This window comes from Sapajus apella, unplaced genomic scaffold (assembly GCF_009761245.1).
Source record: "Sapajus apella isolate SASKATOON/1434 unplaced genomic scaffold, GSC_monkey_1.0 scaffold97, whole genome shotgun sequence".
NCBI lineage: Eukaryota > Metazoa > Chordata > Mammalia > Primates > Cebidae > Sapajus > Sapajus apella.
Genome location: NW_022437037.1, coordinates 954,385 through 981,261, shown reverse-complemented (window position 1 = coordinate 981,261; position 26,877 = coordinate 954,385). Strand labels below are relative to the sequence as shown.

Sequence of the window (26,877 nt, the reverse complement as noted above, 5' to 3'; positions counted from 1 at the left end):
CAACATGATGAAACCCTGTGGGCCCACATGGTGAAACCCCATCTCTACTAAAAATATAAAAATTATCTGGGTGTGGTGGCACATACCTGTAATCCCAGCTACTTGGAAGTCTGAGGCAGCAGAATTGCTTCAGCCCAGAAGGTGGAGGTTGCAGTGAGCCGAGATTATGCTGCTGCACTACAACCTGGGTGAAAGAGAGAGACTCCATCTCAAAAAAAAAAGCAAAGTTTTATTGTTTTTCCTTTCATATTTAGCTCTACAAAGCTCTATAATAATCTGGAATAGATTTTTGCGTGATGTGAGATAGGGGTCAAGATACACTTGTTTTTCTTTATTTTCTTATAGATATGCAATGGACCCATCACCATTTACTGAAAAGATCACTCTTTTCCCATTGGACTATGATGTTGCCCATCATACATATGGGAATCATGGATGTATAGGTCTGTTTCCAGACTTTCTTCTCTGTTCCATTGGCCAGTTTGTCCACCCTTGCACCAATACCACACTGCCTTCATTACTACAGCTTTATTAAAAGTCTTGGCATACAGCTTTGTTTTTCTTCTTCAAGTTTGCCTTGGATTTTTCATGTATTAGCTGCGCTTCCCCTCAACCCCAGGGCCTTTGCACATGCTCCCTCCGCTGAAACCCCCTTCCTTTCTCTTATCATCTGTTAGCTCTTACTCACTGTTCAGATAGCACCTCAGTTGTTATTTCCCCAGAGAAGCTTTCCCTGAACTCCCCGACCAGGCCAACGGCCCCACAAACCCCTCATAACCCCACCCACCTCTCTCTGTAACATTGATTACAATTCAACTTTTCATTTATTCTTGTGGTTATTTGATCTATGTGTTTTCCTTCTCTCACCTGTTGAGCTCTGCAAGGAAGGGACTCATTGTTGTTTTATTTATTGATATATTCTCAGGGCTTAGCACAACTGAACACTTAGTCAAAGTTTTTGAACACACAAAGGCAAGAGTCCCTTATTCATAGTGATCTGTGTGTGTGTGTGTGTCTGCATGTGCCCTTGTGTGCATGTATATGACCAAAACTTTATCAGTACGTGATCAACAAAACTTTATCAGCAAAACTTTGACAGCATATCTGTTTTTAAACACAGCACGTGTGTGTGCAATAACAGAGTCCACTTAGGAGCCACAGATCAGGGGAGCTGGACCCCTCCTCTCCTCTTGGGTTCTCCTTCCTCCTCCCCTCCACCCCCCAGACCCTGTCCAGCACTCCCAGCAGCCTCCTCTCCTTCCTGCGTGACGGAGGAAGATGCTGGTCTCCAGCTGCCTCTGCTCGGCTGCCCTTGTGCAGTTGTCTGCCAGTTGTGCACGCCGATTACTATGAATGCCACCATCTGGTACGCCACGTGGACATCATAATCTTTTCTTAATTACATTAGCAGCGCAATCAGTTACTGCATTACAAGGCCGGCGATGAGCTTTTAAATCTTGGTGGAAATCATAAATAATTGCACTAAGTACCAGGCGCCAGATGTGTGCGCCAACTTCGGTTGCACTAGATAAATAGTAACCTTACAAGGGTGTGAGACAGCAGGCGGTCTGGCCGGCCACCGGGCCACGCCACACCTGGGCCTCGCTGCAGGAAGGCCCCGGCAGCCATGCACCTGAAGAGAGGCCACGGAAGGAGGCGGGGGCACCTTCTGAGTGTGTGGGCACCAGGGAGAGAGAGAGAGATCCTCAGAGCCAGAGCCAGGGAGGGCGCGGGAAGAACGTGGAGACAGACAAAGGGGAAATGAGGTGGGTGGACAGGAAAGAAGAGAGAGAATGGGAGAAGAGAAGGCAGGTGGGGAGGAGGAGGAGAGGAGAAAGCAGGACCAGGGAGAGACACTGAGACGGAGACCAAGAGAGACAGAGAGTGACAGGAACACAGAAAAACAGAGTGCAAGGAAAAGATCCAGATGCGTGGGCAGGCATCGTTTCAGCTGACCTCTCGCTCTTGGCCAGCAGTTGGAAGGGATCCCAGGGACCAGCTCAGCCACTCAGGGCAGCAGCCAGGCATCTGTGCAGAGGGTGAGCAAAGCCAGGGCCAGGCCCAGGGGGCTTCCAAACAGGGTGCTCTGGGTTCTGGGAAGGAAGCCCTCCTGGCTTCTCTTTCTCTTTCTGAAAACCTCCTGAGTCTGAGAGGGAAAGAATGGGTCACAGAAGATTCAGAAGCAGCAGTGCTGGTGGGGGACAAGGTAGTCACTAGAACTGCTTTAGGTAGGCAGGAGGCCCGGGATTGGGGGAGCCTCTCTGAGGGGCGACTTTTAAGCTGACACATGTCTGGTGAGTCACTGTGAGCCAGGTGACTAGCAGGTGTAGGGAGCCAAGCGCGTTCCAGGAGGGGAGGCAGCACACACAGAGGCACAGAGGCAGGACGATGCTGCCATGTTTCGGAACCGGAGAGGAAGCAGATGCGGCTTCCGCAAAGAAAACCATGGAGAAATGTGGGGAACGTTAGGCAGGATGGCTGCTTGAAGATGCGTTTTTCCTACTCACTCCTGAAACCTCACCAAGATGGACTTTTGTGGAATTTAAAAATGTGTAAACCCACAGGATAAGGCGAACAGGAGAGGAGACAAAAGCAGACGGGAGAGTTTAACACGATTTTGGAAGCTGGAGGGCAGATGGGTGATGGTAACGGACTTGCAAAGCAGAGAAGGCTGACATTTCAGCCTGCAGGAAGGGGAGCCTGCCAGGAGCAAAACATCCAGCCTGTGGGACCGGGGGACCTGGGAAAGGCTCAGACATGGGAGGCTGGCACTTCTTTCTTTATCTGAGACAGACTCCTACTCTGTCACCCAGGCTGTAGTTTAGTGGCATGATCATGGCTCACGGCAGCCTCAGCCTTCCAGGTTCAGGCACATCCTTCTGCCTCAGCCTCTTGAGTAGCGAGGACCACAGGCATGGACCCCAGGCATGGACCACAGGGCAGAGAGAGGGAGCCACAGGAGAGAACAGGTTGAAGCCTCATTTAGCCAGACAGCCAACCACACCTCCCACCACAGCAGAAGATGAGAAGTTTACCCTTTGAGAAGCTGACTGGAGGCGACTCAGGATTTGGGGCATTTGCAAAGGAAACAGTGAGACCCAGACTAAAACTGGGAGGAAAACAAAAGAACGAAAGGGTGGGATTCACACCCTGTCCTCCCACGCTGTTCATGGGATGTAGGCAGCTGGGCTTCGAGCTGTTCCCATGTCTTCCTCCATCTCCAAGTCAGGAGGCTGGAGAACTCTTTTCTGGGGAAACCACCCAGCAGAGGGGAAAAGGTCGACAGAGACCACCATTTGAGATTTGAAGCCTTCTAACAAAATTGCCAGTCTCTGGTCACCCTTGGGCCCCACCCAGGTGCATAGAGCTTCTTTTTTTGTGGGGGTTGGGGCATGAAGTCTCTCTCTGTTGCCCAGGCTGGAGTGCAGTGGTGATCTTGGCCCAGGTTTAAGCAATTCTTCTGCCCCAGTCTCCCATGCTCCCACGTAGCTGGGACTACAGGCAAGGGCCACCATGCCCAGCTAATTTATTTTTATTTTTATTTTTAGTAGAGACAGGGTTTCGCCATGTTGGCCAGGCTGGTCTTGAACTCCTGACCTCAGGTGATCCACCCACCTCAGCCTTCCAAAGTGCTGAGATTACAGGCTTGAGCCACTGTGTCCAGCCCTGGTCAGCTTCTTACACCACACTTACACACTTATACTCTTGACCGTCATTCGTGTATATGAATGTATACATGAATGACAGTCAAGAGTCACCAGATATTTGTGGAAAACTCCATAATGAAAGCCAGAGACCAAAGATTCAGGAAAATAGAAAAAGGCAAGTAGGAGGAAAAAGAGACAATACATTGAAATAAACACCCATGAATAATATCTCCTGAAAGATACAATAGGGCATTGCAGTCATAAAATAAGATTTAAATGTTATATATATATATATATATATATATATATATATATATATATAAAGGGAATGTTAAGATAACACTAAAGGGTTGGAAGATAAAGTTAAGATAACCCAGAAGTTACAATAAAAACATAGATAACTTTTTTTTTTGAGACAGGGCCTTGCTCTGTCCCAGGCTGGTGCAATCATGGCTTATAGAGCCTGGACCTCCTGGGCTCAAGTGAGCCTCCCACCTCAGCCTCTCAAGTACCTGGGGCCACAGGCATGTGCCACCACACCTGGCTAAGTTTTCTGTATTTTTTATAGAGACAGGGTCTTACCATGTTGCCCAAGCTAAGATAACTTGTTATTAAATAGGTTATAAATATGAGAAAATTAAAGAATCAGTTCAGGAGGCCCAAAATCCACCTATCGGAGACCAAGAAAGAGAGAAGAAATAAATCAATTCAGGAGGTCTAGAAGTCTAGAATGATGTTAGTAACTGTTCTCGAATAAGAGAAGGGAAAGCATAAAGGAAAAAATTCTCAAAAAAAAAAAAAAAAAAGAAAGAAATACAAGAAAATTTCCCAGAATTGAAGGACTTGAATTTCAGGATTGAAATGTAACACTCCAGGCCAGGCACAGTGGCCCCTACCTATAATCCCTGCACTTTGGAATCCTGGGGTGAGAGGATTGCTTGAGCCTGGGGGGTTCAGGACCAGCCTGGGCAACATAGGGAGACCTCATCTCTACAAATAATTTTAAAAGTAGCTGGGCATAGTGGCATGTGCCTGTGGTCCTAGCAACTTGGGAGGCTGAGGCAGAAGGATTTGCCTGAGCTCAGGAGGTTGAGGCTGCAGTGAGCTGTGATCACGCCACTGCATTCCAGCCTGGGTGAGAAAGTAAGATTCTGTCTCAAAGAAAAAAAGGAAGGCAGGAAGGAAGGCAGGCAGGCAGGAAGGAAGCATGGATGGATGGAAGGAAACACTCTAGCCCAGTGAAAAAAGACCCACACTTAGGCATATTGTCGTGAAATCTCACAACACCCAGTATAAAGAGAAGATCCTGGAAATTTCTTGAAAGGAAAAAGTTGGATACAAAGAATTGGAAACCAGAACAGTATACCTTCCTAACATCAACCTTGGAAGCTAGATGATGTGACACAAAGACTTAAAAGTTAGAAGAAAAAACTATTTCCAACCAAGGATTCTGAAGTTCATCTATTATTTAACTGTGAGAGTAGAATAAACACATTTTCAGATATGCAAGATAAAAATAAAGTTAGCTTTTATGTGTTCCTTCTCAAAGTACTACTAGAAGACATATGCCTATAGCTAAACAAGGGAGAAAACCAAGAAAGAGAAAAGCATGGGATCCAGGAAATGAGATCCCACAGAAAGGGAAAGGGAAAAACTGTGGTGAAAACTAGCAAATGCTAAAAACAAAGCACTTATTAACTCTTGAAAAAAACAAAAATCATACAAGAAAAGTATATATTAATAGTACACTACATGGCTCAGCTATGGTCAATATTTACACAGTTCTAATATAAATATTGAGTACTTAACAAAAATTGTGATGTAACTATGTTGGAAGGATGGGAAGAGGGGGAAGTGTGTAGTGTGGTGTAAGATAACTAAATCCTCTTCTTTCTTGCTAGAAAGTCAACCGATTTTTCTGTAAAAATGTGAAACTAGCAGTGTAAACCATTATTTTGAAATACAAAGGTAAACAGAAGAGACCAGTGAAAGCATATAAAGTAGCTATCTTGTGGGAGAGGAAAGGAAGATATAGTGGGGACTCCGTTTTTTATTGTCAGTTCATGCTTCTATTTGACTCTAAACCGTATACATGTACTTTAATAAACATTTAGAAATTCAATTAAAAAAAGAAATTAGGAGGTGGTTTGAAATGAGACTAGCAAGGTAAGCAGGTACCAGACATGACAGAACCTCATGTTCCATTTTAAATAGTTGCAACTTTCCCTAAGAGCAATGTGGAGCCATATAGAGAGGTTTTTAGTAGGGGAGTGACAATGTCAGATTTATTTTTCTAAAAAAAAATTTTGTTTCCAGTTGTAACGTTTGGGCTGACTTTCCAGAATTACCCAGGATTGACCTGTGGGAGATGTCTAGCCAACCCCTACCTTGCAAAGCTTCACCTGGGTGATGATATTGAAGGTCCAGTGCAGATCAATGGGGGCTCCATAGCAAATGAGAAACAGAGGAAGAACTAACCTTCCTACCCACCAGTGCCCACTGACACTCAACCACAGCTTTGCTCTTGTTTCTGGAGGAAGGGCCATGGGGATCAACTCAAGAACATGGTAGAACAGAGATGCATGCTGAATTAGTTGGTTGTAAGCACAAAATTATTTTGGTAGTTGTTGCAAATTGCTTCACTTGGTTTCAGTGTAGAACTCAATGGTAATGCGAATACACTTGATCTCCATAGGGTCGTTGTGGGGACTCAATGAGATAGATTCTGTAGAGTTTTGGGCTTGATTGGTGCAGTGTTCAATGAGTGAGCTGGGAGAAACTCATCTCCCCACTTCTGGTGTTTCCTTCCAGGAGAACAAAAGTCTCTCTTGGTAGCACCCCTGGCCTCTCTGTCTGCTCCCTGGTTCTGCCTTTGGAAGTGGGAGGTGATGTGCTTGGTAGGGAAGCCTGAGGGCAGGAGCTGGGCCTGGGTAGCTCAACTGCTTCCTCTTCCATTCTCAGGAGCCAGTTGTCTCTGGGAAGCACCCATTCTGGTCACTCCATAAATGTACAGGGGCAGGCTGGATCCTTCCAGGGAAGAGGGCTCCAGCTAGGGTGGTGGGTCAGCTCATTCAGGAGTGTTCCTAGCTGACACGTTGGGCCAAGTGCCTGGTGAACAAGTAATGGAATGTGGGGAGCAAATTAACACTCAAAAACCGAGACTTTTGAGGGGACCAGGCCATTAGATTGTTTTTTGTTGTGTTTTGTTTTTTATAGGCAAGCTGCTATTTTTATACAGGCATAGGCCTTAGCAAAAGTGGGCTGAGCTGGTTCCCGAGGCCTTAGGCTAAGAGCTATTCAGCTCAACCTGGGCAAAACAGTGCCTGCCTCGGCATGGGCCACTGGGTTCTCTGAAGATGCCTGTAGGCCTCAGGACTCCTGTGGGTAGGCATTGCAGACAGTATGCTTTGATTACAAGGAAAAGAAGGTTTACCCATATGTAGACTCTGTTAGCGTCTGACTGCTGCTGTCACAAATCACCGCCGTAGTGGCCTAAGACAAGCTTCTTATCTCGCTGTTCTGGAGGTCAGAAGTCCAAAAGCGTTTCACTGGGTCAAAATCAAGGTTCGTAGCCATGTTCCCTCCAGAGGCTCTAGGAGAGAATCAATGTCCGTGCCTTTTGCAGCTTCCAGAAGCTCTCTGTCTTCCTTTGCTGTTGATCCTTTCCTCCTCCTTCAAAGCCAACAGTGTAGCATCTTCTCATCTCTCCCTGTTCTGTTGTTATATCAGCTTTTCTTCACTCTGAGCCTCTGGCCTCCTCTTAGAAGGACCCTGGCAATTACATTTAGGACCCACTGGGGTAACGTAGCATAATCTTTCCATCTCTAGATCTTTAATTTCATCACATCTTCAATATCCCTTTACCACAGCCACAGGCTCCAGAGACTAAGCCATAAACATCATTGGACAGAAACATCATTATTCAGCCTAGCATATAGACCTTTTTTGAATTTTTAATTTTTATGGGTACATTGTAGGTATATATATTTATGGGGTACATAGGTACTTTAATACAGGCAGGCAACGTATAATAATTCCATCAGGGTAAATGGGGTAGCTATCACCTCAAGAATTTGTCCTTACTTTAGTGTTACAAACAATCCAATTATACTCCTTTAGTTATTTTAAAATGTATAATAAATTTTTATTGACGATCATCACCCTGTTGTCTATATTTTTGTACAATTTATCCCTCCTCTCCCCGACACTACCCTTCCCAGCCTCTGGTTACCCTCCTTCTATTCTCTATCTCCATGAATTCAATTGTTTTAATTTTTAGCTCCCACAAATAAGTGAGAACATGTGAAATTTGTCTTTCTGTTTCTGGCTTATTTCACTTGACGCTTCATTATGTCCTCCAGTTCCATCTAGATTGTGACAAATGACAGGATCTTGTCCTTTTTTATGGCTGAATAGTACTCCCGTGCATATAGGTACCATATGCTCTTGATGGACACTTAGATTGCTTCTAAATCTTGACTATTGTGAATAGTACTGCAATAAACATGGAAGTACAGGTATCTCTTTGATATACTGCCACACAGACCTTTTACGCATTAAGAGGAGGAACAATTACCTATCACTTTTGCGATTTTTCAGTGCAGTTTATACTGCACCCAAGTTCCATGCCCTGCAATGCCATGTGTGAGCCTGTACAGTTGTACTGCCAGTGTGAGGCTGAGGTAGACAGCGGAGGGAGGCTGCCAAAACCCCATGCCCTGCTGTGCTGCCTTGTGGTACAGGGCTAAGAAGAGCTGGGAATTAACGGGGCTTCCCCATAGGCTCTTAGGGTTCACACGCCCCTCCATATGGTCTACAGTTGCCTCTGGAATAATCATGGCCTTGGATTTAGAGATTCAACTCCAGGCTTCACTCTCAATACTTTATTAATGTAAAGCATATTTTATTAATGTAAAGAAGGAACAGGGAATCTGTTATAAAGGGATGTGTTATCATCTTAGGCTCACAGAGGAACAACTCAGTAACGTCACAACCCCAGAAAATTACAAAAAGAGCTAAGGACGCTCGTCCTTGAAGGACTCCGTCTCTGAGAATTAAGTTGTCTGGAAAATCAGGGTATTTGGAGAAAAGTATGCCTCAGATGATCAAAACACGTACAGTAGAAGAAAGGAAATGTAATGAAAAACAGCTCCACTAAACTGGAGGAAGAGACATTTTCTGAAGAGAAACATTGAGATCTCAGGAACAGACTGGATGGGTATGAAATGGCAAATGTGATCTTGAAGGCAGAATAGGCTACAGGAAAGGGAAATAAATGTAGGCACAGCATTTGAGAAGGGGCTATGTCTCAGCTGTGACTAGACCAGAAATGGTAATTGAGGCCACAGAAATTCACTAAGGAAGAGAAGCAAGATCTCAGAGAGGAGGGTAGAATGATTCTCCCCAAGGGAACCGTATCCAGGAAACCCCTTACACACACACACACAGAGAGAGAGAGAGAGAGAGAGAGACGGAGAGACAGAGAGAGAGAGAAGCAAGACAAAAAGAAGAGAGAGAAGGAGGAGAGAAAATGAGAGAAAGGGAGAGGAAGGGAAAGAAAGAAAGGGAGAGAAAGAAAAGACAGAAAAAGAGAAAGAGAAAGAAAGCAAGTGAGCACATATCATTGGAGCAAATGGCAACTATCTCCTTAGATACTGGGGCATCTAATACAAGGAGTTACAGAGAATCCGGACAAATTTAAGAAGAGGAAGATCAGTATAAAATAGTAGAAGCATCACTAACTAGGTAAGTTTCAAGGTGCTAGAACCATTGTAGCTGGAGATCAAGGTATTACTTGGTCCCTGAGAAATGGTCCCTGTTAACTTAAGGAATTAGGACTCTCTAAAGCAGTGGTTCGTTGGCCTGGCTGCACATAAGGTTCACCTGGGGAAACTTTTCAACCTAGTGATGCTTGAACACCAGCGCAGGCCAAATGAATCAGCATCTGATGCTCTCAGGCAGGGGTGCTCCAACTTGAGTAGGCATCAGAATCACCTGGGGGGCTTAATAAAACACTAATTGCTGGGTCCCGCCCACAGAGTTTCTGCTTTGATAGGTTTGGGGTGAAGCTTGAGAATTTTGAATTTCTAACTAATTCCCAGATGATGCTGAGGTTACTGCCTAGGGACCCACGTGGAGGACCACTTTTTCTAAGGAAAGGCAGTGCAAAGATAAGACTGAATAAAGCGGGGTCAGGTCGGACAATGGCAGATGGAGGCAGACCTGGGTTCGATGTTGGATGATGTAGAAGATCTCCTAGGAAGATTATCTGATCCAGGAATTAACATGGGGCAAGATATATTTGCTCAATGGATGCTTTCAGCACAGCCAGAACATTCTGATTTTGTTCTCTCTCACTCTGGGGGATACCACAATACAAAAACAGTGCCTTCCTAGAAGAAGGGGAACCTTGAGGGAGCATGAAACTTCAGGGACATGTCCCATGATTGCAGAAGAAGACACAGTGAGAAGCATCCTCAGAGCCTAGAACTTTCCACAGCAAAGGAAGCTTGCCCTGAGAAGCACACAGCAGAGATCTTGGTCCTCTCTAGGACTCCAGGGGAAAAGGCTACCAAAGCCACACTCGCTGTGTCAGTTCAAGCATCTGCTGAGGGTAACTTTGCAGCAAAAACAAGAGTGGAGATGAGGGAGACAACATATGTAGAACAGTGGCCCTCAAATTTTGCTGCATGTTAGAATTACCTGGCGAGCTTTCAACTGCTGTATGTGTAGGCTGCAACCCATACCAAATCAGAATTTCTGGGGGTGTTTCCCAGACACTCATTTTTTTTTTTTTTTTTTTTTGAGACGGAGTTTCACTCTAGTCATCCAGGCTTGAGTGCAGTGGTGCAATCTCAGCTCACTGCAACCTTCACCTCCGTGTGTTGAAGCAATTCTCCTGTCTCAGCCTCCTGAGTAACTGGGATTACAGGCGCCCACCACCATGCATGGATAATTTTTGTATTTTTAGTAGAGATGGAGTTTTGCCATATTGGTCATGCTGGTCTCGAACTTCTGACCTCAGGTGATCTGCCTGCCTCGGCCCCCCGAAGACATTCATATTTTATAAAATTCCCCAGGGGATTCCAAAGTACAGCCAAGTTTAAGGACAGGCCTTTGCTCCTCAAAGGGCGGCCCACAAACATCACTCTGGTTACCTTGTTAGAAATGTATAATCTGCTGGGCGTGGTGGCTCACGCCTGTAATCCCAGCACTTTGGGAGGCCAAGGTGGGTGGATCGCCTGAGGTCAGGAGTTCGAGAGCAGCCTGGCCAACATGGTAAAACCATGTCTCTACTAAAAATACAAAAATTAGCCAGGCACCGTGGCAAGTGCCTGTAATCCCAGCTACCTGAGAGGCTGAGTCATGAGAATCGCTTAAACCCTGGGGGCGGAGGTTGCAGTGAGCCGAGATTGCACTATTGCACTCCAGCCTGGGCCACAGAGCAGACTCTGTCTCAAAAAAGAAAAAAAAAAAAAAAGAAATGCAGAATCTTAGGACTTACACAAGCCCACTGAATTAGAATTTGCTTTTCATCAACATCTGTCAGAATTTGTGTACACACAGATGCCTGGAAAGCACTGCTCTAGAAGGCAGATTTCCTAGGCCTAAGCAGTTTCAGAGCAGGAGGCATTGGCAGCAGGACTGGGGTTGCATTTGGAGAACACCCGCTTCAAGACAGGGTGGAGGCTGGGTCATTAGATAGAGCCCCTGTTCAATTCATCACTGAAGTTCCAGAAACGGAAGGTTCTGTGGGACAGCACTGGAGGGAAAGAAGGTTACCTGCTAATGGTTAACAGTGGGAAGAGGGATCGTGACGCAGAAAACTCGTTTCTCTTTGCAACGTTTCTGTACCATCTGTATTTCCGCATGTGCACACACGATGGGGGTTAGCAAAGATTATGTTGATGGTGGGATTATGGGATATTCTTTAACATTTTCTTTATTAAAAAATGTAACAAATGGTATTTTTTAAAAAGCAATATACGAGCAAAAGCTATGAGAAATACCAAGATGAATTTGGCAAAGTCACACTCTTAATAGGATACCTTAATATTATTGCATCACTTAGTCTTTGTCAAATCAAGTAGGCAAAAAGAAATAAAAATATGAGCGATATGAATAATTTCATTAATAAGGTTATTTACTAGATATATTTCAAAATCTGTAATCTACAAACACAGAATATATAATCTTAACACGTTCCACTTAGCATTTAAAAAAAATTAATCATTTTTCCAACCCACAAAGGAAATGTTAATAACTTTCAAAAGGCAGGAAGTTTAAGCCACAAGAGAGCAGAGAACATGTCTGTGTCTTCACCACTGAATCCTCAGAGTCTAGTACAGTGGCTATACAATTGAGTAGGCACTCAATTAGCATTTATTGCTGGGAGAAGCCTATATTTTCTTGCATACAATAAAATAAAAAATTCATAACAAAAGTTTAAGCAAATAAAAAGCTTAAAGCATTTGGAAAATAGAATAAATTCTTCCAAAATAGTCTCTAAAATCAAAGAAATATCAATTGCAACTCAATATGATTTTTCATTTCAATTTTACAAGCTGATTCTAATATTAATATGGAGGAACAAATGTACATGAATTGACCAGAGGAATATGTAAAATAATCTATTTTTGTTCTACAACAGTCACAATTTTATAAAATTATAGGAATTAAAAGGGTATGATGTTGGTGCTGGAAAAGGCAATTAAACTAATAGAACTGAGTAGAGTTCAGATGTACACTGTTCACTGATTTATTTAAGTAAGATACAGTGCCAAATGTTTGAGGAAACTATGTAGTATTCAATATGTGATATTGGAAAAATCATATCCTATTTGGAAAAAATAAAGTTAGATCCTACCTCACACTATTCATAAGGGAAAAGTTCAATAAATTAAAGTCCTGCTGGGCATGGTGGCTCCTGCCTGTAATCCCAACACTTTGGGAGGCCGAGGTGGGCGGATCACAAGGTTGAGAGATTGAGACCATCCTGGCCAACATGGTGAAACCCCGTCTCTACTAAAAATACAAAAATTAGCTGGGCATGGTGGTACATACCTGTAGTCCCAGCTACTGAGGCGGAGGCAGGAGAATCACTTGAACCCAAGAGGCGGAGTCTGCAGTGAACTGAGATCGCACCATTGCACTCCAGTCTGGAGACAGAGCATGACTCTGTCTCTAAATAAATAAAGTCCTAAGAGCAAAATGTAAAACAACTATTAGAAGAAATGCAGGAGATTTTATTATGAACTTGGGGCACAGGCTGCTTCTTAGATAAAGTACAAAAACCAAAAGCCACAGATGCAAGGTTTAATAAATTTGACTACACTATAAGGCATAATTCTGTGTGACAAATGACACTATAAAAGATTTTGAAAAATGACAAACGTGCTGAAAATATTGACAACCTATGTAAGAGACAAAGGATTAGGATCAAGGTTAAAAGACTCTTACAAATCAATAAGAAAAAAATCCAGCAATCTAATAGAAAATGGACAAAGGATATGAATAGGCAATCCACAGAAAAGGAAATAAAAATGGTCACTAATCTTATTTTAAAAGATGCTTCATTTTCCTAATAATCAGGGAACTTGCTGCAGAGTAAAATAAAGAAATACTATTCTTCACTCATTACATTAGCAAAGTTTTTCAAGTTTGAATGTAACAAGTGTTGGAAAGATGGGGGTAATACATTCATACATTACGAGAGCAATATAACGTTTGTATAAAATGTACTCAAAATGCCATTCTCACTTTGAAGGGCATTTGGGCAGGACTAAGATGAAAAACTGTACACTCTATAACATAATTCCATGTCTTTGTTACCTTAGAGCAAGAAACATTGTCACACATTCCTAAGGCAAGCTTGTACGTGCTGTCTGCTGCGACATTCTCTATGATAGCAAAACCTGGAAATCATCTAAGTGCCCATCAGAGTATGCTCAACAAACTATTTTAAATCCATACTATGCAATACACTGCAATCATTAAAATGAATCAGATGGACACATAGATATTGACAAGAAAAGATGCTTATTACCCTTGGAAAAAAGAAAAATGCAGGTATATACAATATAATACTCTACATGTTTAAAAAATTCCCTTTTCTAAGTTCATATGTATAAATGCCTAGAAAATCCTGCGGTGCCATTCAATATAACAAACTGAGATGGCATGGTACCCTTTTTTCTCTCACCTAGAATCCCCCTAGAAGCCCCGAATCAAATTATTCCACAATGCTTTCAAAATACAGGTCTATTTATTCCCTTACACATGAACAAACACACACACACACACACACACACACACACACACACACACACACACACACAAATACCCAGATGATTAGAAACAAAGAGGGATGTTTTCAAAAGCCAGGGCTGTAGTAGTACAAACTAAAGTTCAGTGCTGTTGGGTGGGAAGACTAGATATTACATAGGGCATTAATTTGGAGACATTTTAAAACAGTGTGGAATTAAATTTCTAGACAAGATAACACAGACAATGTGGACGGGACTGGTTATCAGATCCCTGAATGGTTTGGGACAAGGGCATGAATACTGATTAACTCAGACTTTGGTAATTCAAGCATGCATTATAATAATTTAAGCCTACCATCTGAAAGCAGAGAAATATAATAGATGTTAAATAAAGCTTTCCAAATAATTAGGAGAAGAAAGGAGGAGAGGAAATAAAGAAATCTGATTGATCAAATAGAAAGCAGGAGATGAGGTGGTGGTGGAGGGGAGAGGAAGTAAAAAGAATGGCAAACAAAAAGCTCCCAAAATAAGGTCCAGGAAATGTATGTTAGTACTCAAAATAAGTGTAAGTGGAATAGCTTTGCCAGTTAAAAGACAAAGATGCTCAGACTAGGGGTGGGGAAGTGAACAGGTGTATAGTGAAGGATTATATGTCAGAAAAATTGGGTTTCTTTTCTTTTTCTGTTTTAAAGACAGAGCCTTGCTCTGTCACCCAGGCTATAGTACAGCAGCAGAGCATTGCTCACCACAGCCTTGAGCTCCTGGGCTCAAATGATTCTCCCACCTCTGCCTCCCAAGTAACTAGGACTATGGGCACACACCACCACACCCAGCAATTTTTTTAAAAAAACTTTTTGTAGAGACTGGCCTCAAGTGATTATCCCACATCAGCCTTGCAAAGTGCTGGTATTACAGGTGTGAGCCACCATGTCCAGTGATGATTGAATAATAATAATAAAAAAAACTAGAAAGGGTTATGTTAGAATAATTTAATCCGAAAACATTTAAAAGCTATGTTAAGATCTGGAAAAGTAGACTTTGAGACAAAAAAATAATAGAAACAAGGAGTAATGTTACATAATGATGAGAAACAACCAGAAACATGTAAGAATCCTAAACTTTTATGGATCTAACAACAAATTCAAAATATATAAAGCAAAACATTTCTGGAATTACAAGAAAAAGCAGACAAATCCACAATTGTGGAGATATTTAATGTGCTCTCTCTTATTAATATGTCAAAGAGACGAAAAGTAAAACTAGTAAGGATGATATTTGAACAACACAGTTAACAAGGTTGAAAGAATAAAGCTGTTTAAAACCATATATTCAAAATTTTGAGAATAATCAGTCTTTACAAGCATCTATGGAATAGTTGTAAAAGCCAAGCAAGTACTAGATCAGACTAGTCCTTGAAAATTGCAGTGTCATGAAGATCCTACGCTCTGATAACAGTGTAATAAAATTAGAAATCAATTATAAGTAGATTGCCAAGATGCCCCATTAATTTAGGAAATGAAACAAAAATAAAAGTACATTTTAAAAAATATGAGTAGCAATACTGAAAGAAGGAAGTACTTTAAACAGATGGAAAATCAATAAGTTAAGCAGCCAATTCCAGAAAAGTAGAGACTAAGTAAACTCCAAGGACAATGATAAAAATGAGAACAAAGAAAATCATGGAAATCAATTAAATATAAAACAAATTAACAGCGGAGAAGAGAAACAAGACCCCAAATTGATTCTTTGCAAATATTAATAAAATATATAAGCTTGTAGCATGATTTATCAAGAAAAAAAGCACAAATGAATATTAAAAATGAAAAAGGGGAACAAAACTTCAGATATAAGTCAAAGGAGGGTGCTATGAAGAATTTTATCACAATAAATTAAAAGTTTAAACAATGTTCTAAGATAAATGGAATTTATAAAGCTGACCCAAGAAGAAGGGGTTGCCTGAATAGATTTACAACTGCAAATAAAATTGTGTCAGCATTTTAGACTATAACCACAAAAACAAGGCAAAATGAAATTCCTAGGTACAGATGATTTTATAAGTGAGATATATAAAAACTTCAAGGACTAGAAAATCTTGATTCTGTACAATGTAAATTTAGTGACTATAGAGAGAGGGAAAGCACCTTATCACATTTTTGAAGCTGATGCAATTAATACCAAAACAGACAAGAAGATTACTAGGATTGGCTGCTATAACACAGTTACTTATGACTATAGATGCAAAGATCCTTAATAAAATATTAGTGAAATGAGTAACACATGAAAAATGGAAGAAAACATTATAATCATGTAGAGATTATTTGAGGAATAAAAGTTTAATCTAAAAAAGTATTTATGTAGTTAGCACAGTAATATATTAGCCCAGTAACATATTATCAGCTCAACAATTGTGGGAGAAAGCCTGTGATAAAACTGAACCCACTCACTTATGAAATGCTATATGGGAAGAGAGGAACATGCCTGGTTTCATAAGTGGTATCGTATTGGTCTCTTCTCACACTGCTATAAAGAACTGCTTGAGACTGGGCAATTTATAAAGAAAAGAGATTTAATTGACTCACAGTTCCCTATGATTGGGGTTGGGGGGATGCCTCAGGAAACATACAATTGTAGCAGAAGGCACCTCTTCACAGGATGGCAGGAGAGAGAAATGAGCGCCCAGCAAAGGGGTAAGCCCCTTATAAAACCGTCAGATCCTGCCAGAACGCACTCACCCTCATGAGAACAGTATGGGGGAGAATGTCCCCATGATTCAATTATCACCTCCTGGTCCTGTCAGATTATTACAATTCAAGATAAGATTTGGGTGGGGATACAGAGCCAAACCATATCAGGTATGTATTAAAAAGTTACAATATACAAGCTATCTAACGGTAAATAGCAAAAAGCATTCCTATTAAATGCAAAAATAAACAAAAATGATGTGGTGGCTCATGCCTGTAGTCCCAACACTTTGGGAAGGCAAGGTGAGAAGATTGCTTGTGTGAAGGAGTTTGAGACCAGCCTGGGCAGCATAATGAGACTGTTTCCATTAAAAAAAAAAAATAAAAAAAAAAAAAGGAAAGAAAAAGAAAACCAAGCAAACAAAAACAAGTAAAACTGATTGCTATGACCACTTGTATTCAGCATTATTCTGGACAAATGCAATCAGTAAGACAAAAATATGTGGATTGGAAAGAATAATAAAGAACATTATTCCCAGGTAAAAATACCCTGACGCTCACATTTGAAATAAATTTTCAGGAAATCTACCAACAAACTATCAGAATAATAGAGTTTGGCAAGCCCAATAAATACAAATTTCATATAGAAAAATCAATTGCATTCCTATAAACCAGCAACAAATCATTTTAAAAATGTAATTTTTAAAAAGATTCCACTCACAAGATCTAAAAGATATGCAAGAACTTTCAAGAGAACATTATGCAACTTCTTTGAAGGATATAAAAGACTTCTTTGAAGGATATAAATCCATAGATAAGTCATGTTAATGGCCGTGAAGACTCAATGTCATAAATATGAAAATTTTATCTAAATTAATATATAGAGTTGATGCAGTGACATTCCAAAACGCAAAGAGAGTTTTTCCTGGAACTTGATAAGCTGATTTCAAAATATGTATGTAATCACAGAGAGTCAGGAAGAGCTATTTTTTTGATGACAGCGTGTATCAGCCTATGAGTTCAGTAATAGGTTCTCCTGCCAGCTAAGAAGACTTCTTGTGTAAATGGAGTAATTTAAATAATGGGCCAAGACACGCAAATAGGTCAAAAGAACAGAAAAGAGTCTGATAACCAACCTGTGTGTTTAAGGGAGTTGCACAATGGTGACAAAAAGATGGATTATTTAATAAATGATGCTATAATAAATGATCAAGGAGTGGTAGAATAAGAATATCACCTTTGAAAAAGCCCTACTGAAGGAATGGATCTACATAATAATCTCCTATGGCTGCTAACATCCCAAAAATGTGATGTTACATATTATATCCGTACTGATGGATATAAAATCCTGTCCGAAGTGCGCCTACCAGACATCAAACCTGAATGTGATCAAGTCTCTAGACTGACTATCAGCTTACAGGAAACACGTGGGCAGATAAACATGTTACAGGATATCACAGGATACAATCAGGCAAACCTAGAATGTGGGAATCTGTACAGAACAAGCAGTCCAGTTTCTTTAATAAAGAAATTTCAAGAGGAAAAAAGAGAAAGGAGATACTTACAGGTGAAAATAAATTTCGGAAACATCAAACGAAGTGCCGTGGATTGACTTTATTTGGCGTTTGATTAAAACAAGCTACAAATAGAAAACGACATAATTTGTAGAAATTTGTTTATTGATATGAAGGGGTTGTTTTTTGATTTAATAATGTTATGGTGGTCAAGGGAGAGCCAAACTTTTAAAGGTTCATGCTCAAAATATTTACAGGTGAAATTGTATGCTGTCTGGATTTCCTTCGAGGTAATTCAAGAGGAGGAGCATTTGGAGGTAGGGAGGAAATAAGGTTGGCTGTGATTTGATCATTATTGAAGTTGGGTGATCCTATTCTCTCTGTATACTTTGGTGCATGTTTGACATTTTCTAAAATTTAAAAAAGGGAGAAAACAATGTTGGGGTGATTTATTCACATAGAAAAGATAAAATTAGATTCTCATTTTATATAAAAAATAAATCCCAGGTAGATTAAAGACTAATTGTTGCAAAATTTTGAAACTTTCATAATAAATATAGGAAAATATGTTTAAAAGATTGCGAGAGGAAGGATTTGCTAAGCAAGATAGAAAAAGCACTAAATCATAAAAGCAAACTGACACATTTTAGTACCTAAAAATAAAATATTTATGTATAACAAACATATCGTAAAGTGAAAAACAAACCACATTCTGGGAGAAACTATTTGCAACAAAATGTTAGTACCCACAATATATAATGAACTTTTATAAATTAATATGAAGAAAAATGGGAAAATGGGCAAAGGCTCTAAACAGAGAATTAAAAGAGAAAATCCAAATAGTAAATAAACAGGTGAAAAACTCTGCAAACTCACTGGTAATCAGAATAATGAAATTAAAGCAACAAGGAGTTGCATTTCACATCTATCAGTCAGCAAACTTAAAAGCTGATGTTACCTAGCGATGGAGAAGATTCAGGGGAACAATAACTCTTGCTGGTGGGAGGGTAAACTGATGTAACATTGGAGATATTTTGATGGACCAATCAAGACAAAGGTGCACATAACTTGTGACTTAGGAATTTCACTTACATGTATCTCTCCTAGCTAAATTTTCCCATGTGCCCAAGAGACATGAATGAAAATGTTTTTCACGTACTACATGAAATAGTTTAAAAATAGAAACAATAAGGCCGGGCGCGGTGGCTCAAGCCTGTAATCCCAGCACTTTGGGAGGCCGAGGCGGGTGGATCACGAGGTCAAGAGATCGAGACCATCCTGGTCAACATGGTGAAACCCCGTCTCTACTAAAAATACAAAAAATTAGCTGGGCATGGTGGTGCATGCCTGTAATCCCAGCTACTCAGGAGGCTGAGGCAGGAGAATTGCCTGACCCAGGAGACGGAGGTTGCGGTGAGCCGAGATCGCGCCATTGCACTCCAGCCTGGGTAACAAGAGCGAGACTCCGTCTCAAAAAAAAAAAAAATAGAAACAATACTACAGTACCTTAAAAAGGAAATGGAAAATATTCACGCAATAAAATACCAGCAAGCAGGTGAAAGGAATGCACTAGATCTATGTGTATCAACATGAATAAATACAAAATTCAGGATTTAAAAAGATAAGAAGAGTATGCCACTGTTCATATAAATCTAAAAACATATGGCCAGGCACTGTAGCTCACACCTGTAATCCTAGCAATTTGGGAGGTCGAGGCAGGAGGATTACCTGAGGTCAGGAGTTCAAGACCAACCAGGCCAACATGGTAAAAGCTGGTCTCTAGTAAAAATACAAAAAATTATCCCAGTGCAGTAATCCCAGCTACTGGGGAGGCTGAGGCAGAAGAATCACTTGAATTTGGGAGGCAGAGGTTGCAGTCAGCCAAGGTCACACCACTGTACTCCAGCCTGGGCGACAGAGTGAGACTCCATCTCAAAAAGCAAAAAACAAAAAACAAAAAACTCCCAAACCCAAAAAACACGAAAACAGCTTGTATACATTGCCATGGATATTCACCAGCTTCAGGAGAGTGGTATTCTTGGGGGAGGGAGAGTGAAAAATGAATGCAAGGGAATTAGGTATGGCAAAATCCTAAACTGATAATGCTGAAATGTGTGTCTGTCATATCACTTTCTATATGTTTTTGTATATTCAAAATATTTCATAATTAAAATTACTTTTTAAAGAACATGCACTGATTTAATATGCTCCGAGCATTACCTTGTCATACATTAATTATAGATGAGAATTATAATTAATTCTCATTAATTATAATTTTATAATTAATAAAAAATTATTTTTTTTCAATTTTTCTATCTGGGAAATTCCAGATAATTAACTGAAAAATACTTAGAGCTAATAAGAAATTGTGGTTACCCAGAGTGTAGACTTACTGAGGTGCTTTCACTTTCTACTCTTCTAAGTTCTTTGCATTTTAAAATGATGAATGTGTAGGACTTTTATATCCATAAAACAATAATGATATTTTGTTTTGAAAATTAAAAAAAGTGGAGTAGCAAGATGTAAAAAACTAATATGATTTGGTAAAGTAGCAGTTTATAAAATAAATATGGCAGGAACAAAAATATATAAAGTAATATTGGGATAAAAATATAATTCAAAAAAGCAACCCAAATTATTAAACAACTAAAACATATGTGCAGACCTATGTGGGAAGAGCCATAAAACTTTACATACAAGGAGGCTTGGGTGAATGAGAAATACCTGAGAATCAGCAAGAAATGTTCCAGAATGAGAGTTGTTGACTGCAGATTTTCTGCAGATGTTAATTCTCCCCTAATTAATCCAAGAATTTTTGAAACTCCAAGTAACACACATGGGATTTTATTCTAAAACTCATCTGGAAAAATAAGTGAATTAAGACAACAGCTTTGGAGGACCACGGATCATTGCAGTGTCTAAGATACTTTGTCCCTCAAGAAGCAATTTTTGCTCTCTTGGGGGCCATATCACACCCTTTGAGAAATGTATGCATTGGAGCCTTTGCACATTTCCCCCCTCTTGGGGTTGCTCTTATTCTTTTCAATTTTCAGGAATGCTTCATTTGTTTTATGAGTTGCAAATAATTCCATCTAGTTTGCAGTTTCTTGGGATTTAACTTCTTCTGGTGTTTGCTTTACAAATGTTAAAAAATACAGTTGTATTTATAAATCTTCCTATGGCTTCTGGGTTTCTTTTGCCATTCCAAGATTATAAGAACAGTCTCCTGAAGCTTATGGTTTCATTTTCCATGTTTAAATATCTGAGCCACCAAAATTTATTTTGCTGGTTTTGGGGTGTTTGTTTGTTTTAGAGAGACAGGGTCTCTCTCTGTTGCTGAGGCTGCTGTGCAGTGGCACAATCATAGCTCACTGTAACCTTAAATTCCTGTGCTCAAGAGATCCTCCTATTCCTGCCTCCTGAGTAGCTGGGACTATAGATGCGCACCACCATGCCCTGCTAATTGTCTTGTTTTTTGTAGAGATGGGTGTCTCCCTATGATGCAGAGGCTGGTCTCGAACTCCTGGCCTCAGGGGATCCTCCTGCCTCCTAAAAGCTCTGGAATTACAGGCGTGAGCCACCACACCCAACCTGGAATTTATTTTCATGTAAAGTACAAAGTAGGGATTCAACTTTTTTCCCCCCAGATGACTGCTCGGTTATCTCAAGATCTATTGTTGAATGATCGATATTCCACTCCCTGCCCCTATTTGAAATGCCATCTCTGTCGTACACCAAACCACCGTTGATGCTGTACCATGACTGCACTGTTCTACATGTTACAGCCTGACAATGAGTTTTATTCTTAGGTGCATTATTTTCCCCTGATTTCTTGGCATTTAAGAATTAGTTTCTCATTTTGGTTTCTTTGTTTTTATCTGAACTTTAGAATTGGTTGGTTTCATTAAACTATACAGTTGACATTTTGATACATTGTAAATTAATTTTAAAAGAACTGAAACTTTATACTGAATCTTCCTACCTAAGAACATAAAATAACTTTCCATTGCTAAAGTCATCATGTGTGGCCCTCAGAATCTGATTCTCAGATAGTTCTCATTCAGTCTTCTCAAGACTTGATTCACATATCTATTACACATTTCTCATTATGAGTATCTCATTATGATAAAATGCTGAATATTTTATCTCATTATGATAAAACTACTGAATATCTCATTGTGATAAAATACTGAATATGTGCATATGTGTATGGATAGTACATATATACTCTTGATCCTCCTTTTAATTTTGTTGCCAGCCACATTATTGAACCATCTTATTGTTTATAATAGTTTTTTACTTGAGTCCCTTGGGTTTTCCAGCTATACAATCATATTATCTTCAAATAAGATAATTTAATATCCCACTTTCTTATTTTCATACCTCTAATGTCTTTCTTTAATTACATTGATTATTTCTTCCAGAACAATGCTAAATAATAGTCCAATAGAGTAATATTGGACATTTTTGTTCTATCTTGACTTTAATGGGAATGCTTGTAGTGTTTTTCCCATTAAGCATTAAGCATAAATTATTTTTTTCCTAATAAAAGTATCAACTAAGGCTAATGGGTTGAGATGAATCTATTTTATGTGCTAAAGAAATAATTATTTCTTTCTATTTTATTAAATGTTTTAAAAATTAAGAATCTACATTGAATTTTTTCAAATGTCTTTTTGGTGTTTATGAAGACGATGCCATAAGCCATCTCCTTAGACCTATTAATATGATGAATTATATTAATAGATATTTTCCCAACATTTTATTATGAAATTTTTCAAACATGTACCAAAGTTGAAGGAATGTTAATGAACAAACATATAGCTACTACCTGCATTCTACCATTAGCATGTTACTATACTTGACTTTTTACAGAATAGATGATAGATTTAAAATATTGATTTTAATTGATCTTAAAATAATGAACCATTCTTGTACTACTGTAGTAAACTTCACTCAGTCATAGTACATTACTTTTATTTTGTTTTGAAGTACTGCTATATTTCTTTTAATATTTTAATTTGGATTTTTGTATTAATATTCACAAGTGTATTTTTGCATGTGGGGTGTATGTGTGTGTCTCTTTGTTGAGTTTTGGGGGTCAAATAGTTTTGTTTCAAAACTATTTGAATATCACAAAAACAATTTAAATATCTTTTTAAAAGTAGCACCAGAACAGTTTAAGTACCATTGGAATTATCTGTTCCTTAAATAATTAGTACAATTCTTCTGTAGAACTGTCTGGACAGGGCTATTTTTGAGAAGATGAATAAATCTCCAACACCATTTTATATTTTCTCTATGGTCATTTGTCTGTACGTTATTTCTTTCTCTTCTGGAGTCAGTTTTGATCAATTATTTCTACCTAATAAAAATATTGACTTCTTTTAGTTTTCAAATTTATTTACATAAAGTTGAACAAAGACTCTCTTGCAGTGCTTATAATTGTCTCTTTATTTGTATTTGTTTTCCAATTGTCATTATTATGTTGCATATTCAAACCACTGATATATTCTTTTTACCCCCAAAGAATTGGCACTTGGATTTAGTGGTGCTATCTTTTTTCTCTTTTCTAATTTACTGATATGTGATTTTCTCTTTATGATTCCTTCCTTTTGATTTTCTTTAGTTTTTTTTTTCCCCTAATTTCTTAGGTTAAATACTTGGAGCATTTTTGCTCATCCTTTCTTAATCATAAATATGATATCAAAGGCTATGAATTTTCCTCTGAGTGCTCAAAGGCTATGAATCTTCCTCATAGAGCTAATATTCAGGATTTTCACTATTCTAAACACTTTCCAGTTTGGGGTTTAATTTCTTCTTGACCCAAGAGTTGTTTGAGAGTTCTAAATTTTACAGATAAAATTTTTTTATGTGTTTGGGTATTAGAATTAATTTTTAGTCTTACTGTGATCAGAGACTATTGTCGAATTATTCCTACTTTTGTTTTCATTTTGAACAAATATATGATCAATTTTGTGAATCAACAGAAGCACTAGAAAAGAATGTATAGTCAGTATTTTTGATGATAGTCAATGTGATTATATAAGACTTAGCTCATTAGCTATGTTTTTAGGTCTTTTATATTATTATTTTTTATGTGGATGTCATGAACTTAGAGAATTGAATTAAAATCTTCCACTACTAATGTGTTTCTATTTGTTTCTTCTTTTATCTCCTATTACTTAGTACAGAGATATGTATAGCTATGTTTTCATTAAGAGTTGTGGCTTTTGGGAGGCATCATGCTACCTGACTTCAAACTATACTACAAAACTACAATAACCAAAACAGCATGGTACTGGTGCCAAAACAAATTTATAGACCAATGGAACAGAACAGAGGCCTCAGAAATAATGCCACATGTCTACAATCATCTGATCTTGGACAAACCTGACAAAAACAGGCAATGGGTAAAGAATTCCCTATTTAATAAATGGTGTTGGGAAAACTGGCTAGCCGTATACAGAAAACTGAAACTTGACCCCTTCCTTACACCTTATACAAAAATTAACTCAAGATGGATTAAAGACTTAAATGTGAAACCTAAAACCATAAAAACCCTAGAAGAAAACCTAGGCAATACCATTCAGGATATAGGCATGGACAAAGACTTCATGACTGAAACACCCAAAGCAATGGCAAGAAAAGCCAAAATTGACAAATGGGATCTAATTAAAGATATTCTGAACAGCAAAAGAAACTATCATCAGAGTGAACAGGCAACCTATAGAATGAGAGAAGATTTTTGCAATCTAGTCATCTGACAAAGGGCTAATATCCAGAATCTACAAGGAACTTAAACATATTTACAAGAAAAAAACAGCCCGATCAAAAAGTGGGAGAAGGATATGAACAGACACTTCTCAAAAGAAGACATTTACGTGGTCAACAAACATATGAAAAAAAGCTCAGCATCACTGATCATTAGAGAAATGCAAATCAAAACCACAATGAGATACCATTCTGGTATATCATTCATACCAGTTAGAATGGCAATCATTAAAATATCAGGAAACAACAGTTGCTGGAGAGGATGTGGAGAAATAGGAATGCTTTTACACTGTTGGTGGGAGTGTAAATTAGCTCAACCATTGTGGAAGACAGTGTGGTGATTCCTCAAGGATCGAGAATCAAAAATACCATTTGACCCAGCAATCCCATTACTGGGTATATAACCAAAGAATTATAAATCATTCTACTATAAAGACACATGCACACATACGTTTATTGTGGCACTATTCACAATAGCAAAGACTGGGAACCAACCCAAATGCCCACCAATGATAGACTGGATAAAGAAAATCTGGCACATATACACCATGGAATACTATGCAGCCACAAAAAGGATGAGTTCCTGTCCTTTGCAGGGACATGGATGAAGCTGGAAACCATCGTTCTCAGCAAACTAACACAGGAACAGAAAACCAGACACTACATGTTCTCACTCATAAGTGGGAGTTGAACAGTGAGAACACATAGACACAGGGAGAGAACGTCACACACTGGGGCCTGTCGGTGGGTAAAGGGCTAGGGGAGGGATTAAAAAAAAAAGAGTTGGAGCTTTTGATATTATAAATTGTTCATCTTTGTATATCATCTTTTTTTTTTTTAAATGGCTGAGAATACCATTGCATCACAATGTATTTAATTACATTCTATTGTTAGACATTGAGGCTCACTCAATTTTTCTTTCACTTGAAGAAATCCTGTTAATTCAAAGAGGGCAAATGGTATGTTATCACTGTTTTGAGTTGCATTTCCCAATTAGTGTTAAGATTTAATGCTTTATATTTGGCGATCATTTGCATTTATTTACTTATAAACTATTAATGTTTACAGTAGCTAATAGTTGGAAATAACCTAGATGTTCAACAACAGAAGATTGGATAGATCAATTTCAGTATATTAACATGATGGAATGATGATAGTTATCATTTGTCATACTTTATATATGTTATACCATTTGATCTCTATAACAGTCCTGTAAGGTCATTACTATAACTTTTATTTGATTTGAAGATTAACAAAGTTTTACATATCAATATACCTAAAATTACAAGTGTCTCTAATTTCATTAGCTGTATTTTTTCTCTTGATGGCAACAAAAGGTAATTCTTACAATTGATTGCGTATTAGATTCAATAAAATGTGGTATTTCCCCTGTTTCGTAAATAATGATACTAAATCTCCTAGAAGCATATAGATTGAACTGTTAAAATGATTCTCTCTGTGTGGGAAGATTATAATTAAATTTTATTTTGTTTCCTTTTGCTTGTCTATATTGTATGCTTTCTTCAATATGTACATGCAAGTTTCATAATAAGAAGTAGAATTGCTTTAAAAACATGAAAAATAAGATTTCCAGTTCACATTTTTATCAAAATTAATTCCACATAGTTTACAAAATTAAATATAGCAAGTGAAGGAATTCTAGTCATACTGAGATTGTGGCAGCAGTATAGTTTTTTAATTACACCAAAACATTTCCTGAAAATCAGTAGAACAGCAAAAGGAAAAAAAGTCCACAGGTAATCTCTTCAATAAAACTAAATGATGAAGATTCTCTGTGAACAACAGTGTTAAGAGCAGATATAGCCAAACTCCTGGGAGTGCCAGGAAGTACTGGACAGGGTGGCAGCTATGAATCAGGAGCACCGGAAGTGAAGATGGACTGTTGAGAGGCACTCTGAACCACAGAACCCCCACATCTCTAAAAATTTTACATACTCCATCCAGAGCAGGCTCTGGGCAAGCAAATCTGAGAATC

The 26,877-nt window shown here is 38.9% G+C and overlaps 1 long non-coding RNA gene across 1 annotated transcript; it reads left to right on the top strand.

The window, feature by feature from the left end:
- The first annotated feature begins 1,970 nt into the window (after nt 1–1,970).
- Nucleotides 1,971–7,799, top strand: LOC116535839. The gene is made up of 3 exons (XR_004262366.1): nt 1,971–2,039; nt 5,549–5,702; nt 5,964–7,799. It is a non-coding gene; the product is annotated as an uncharacterized LOC116535839 (long non-coding RNA).
- The last annotated feature ends 19,078 nt before the right edge of the window (nt 7,800–26,877 follow it).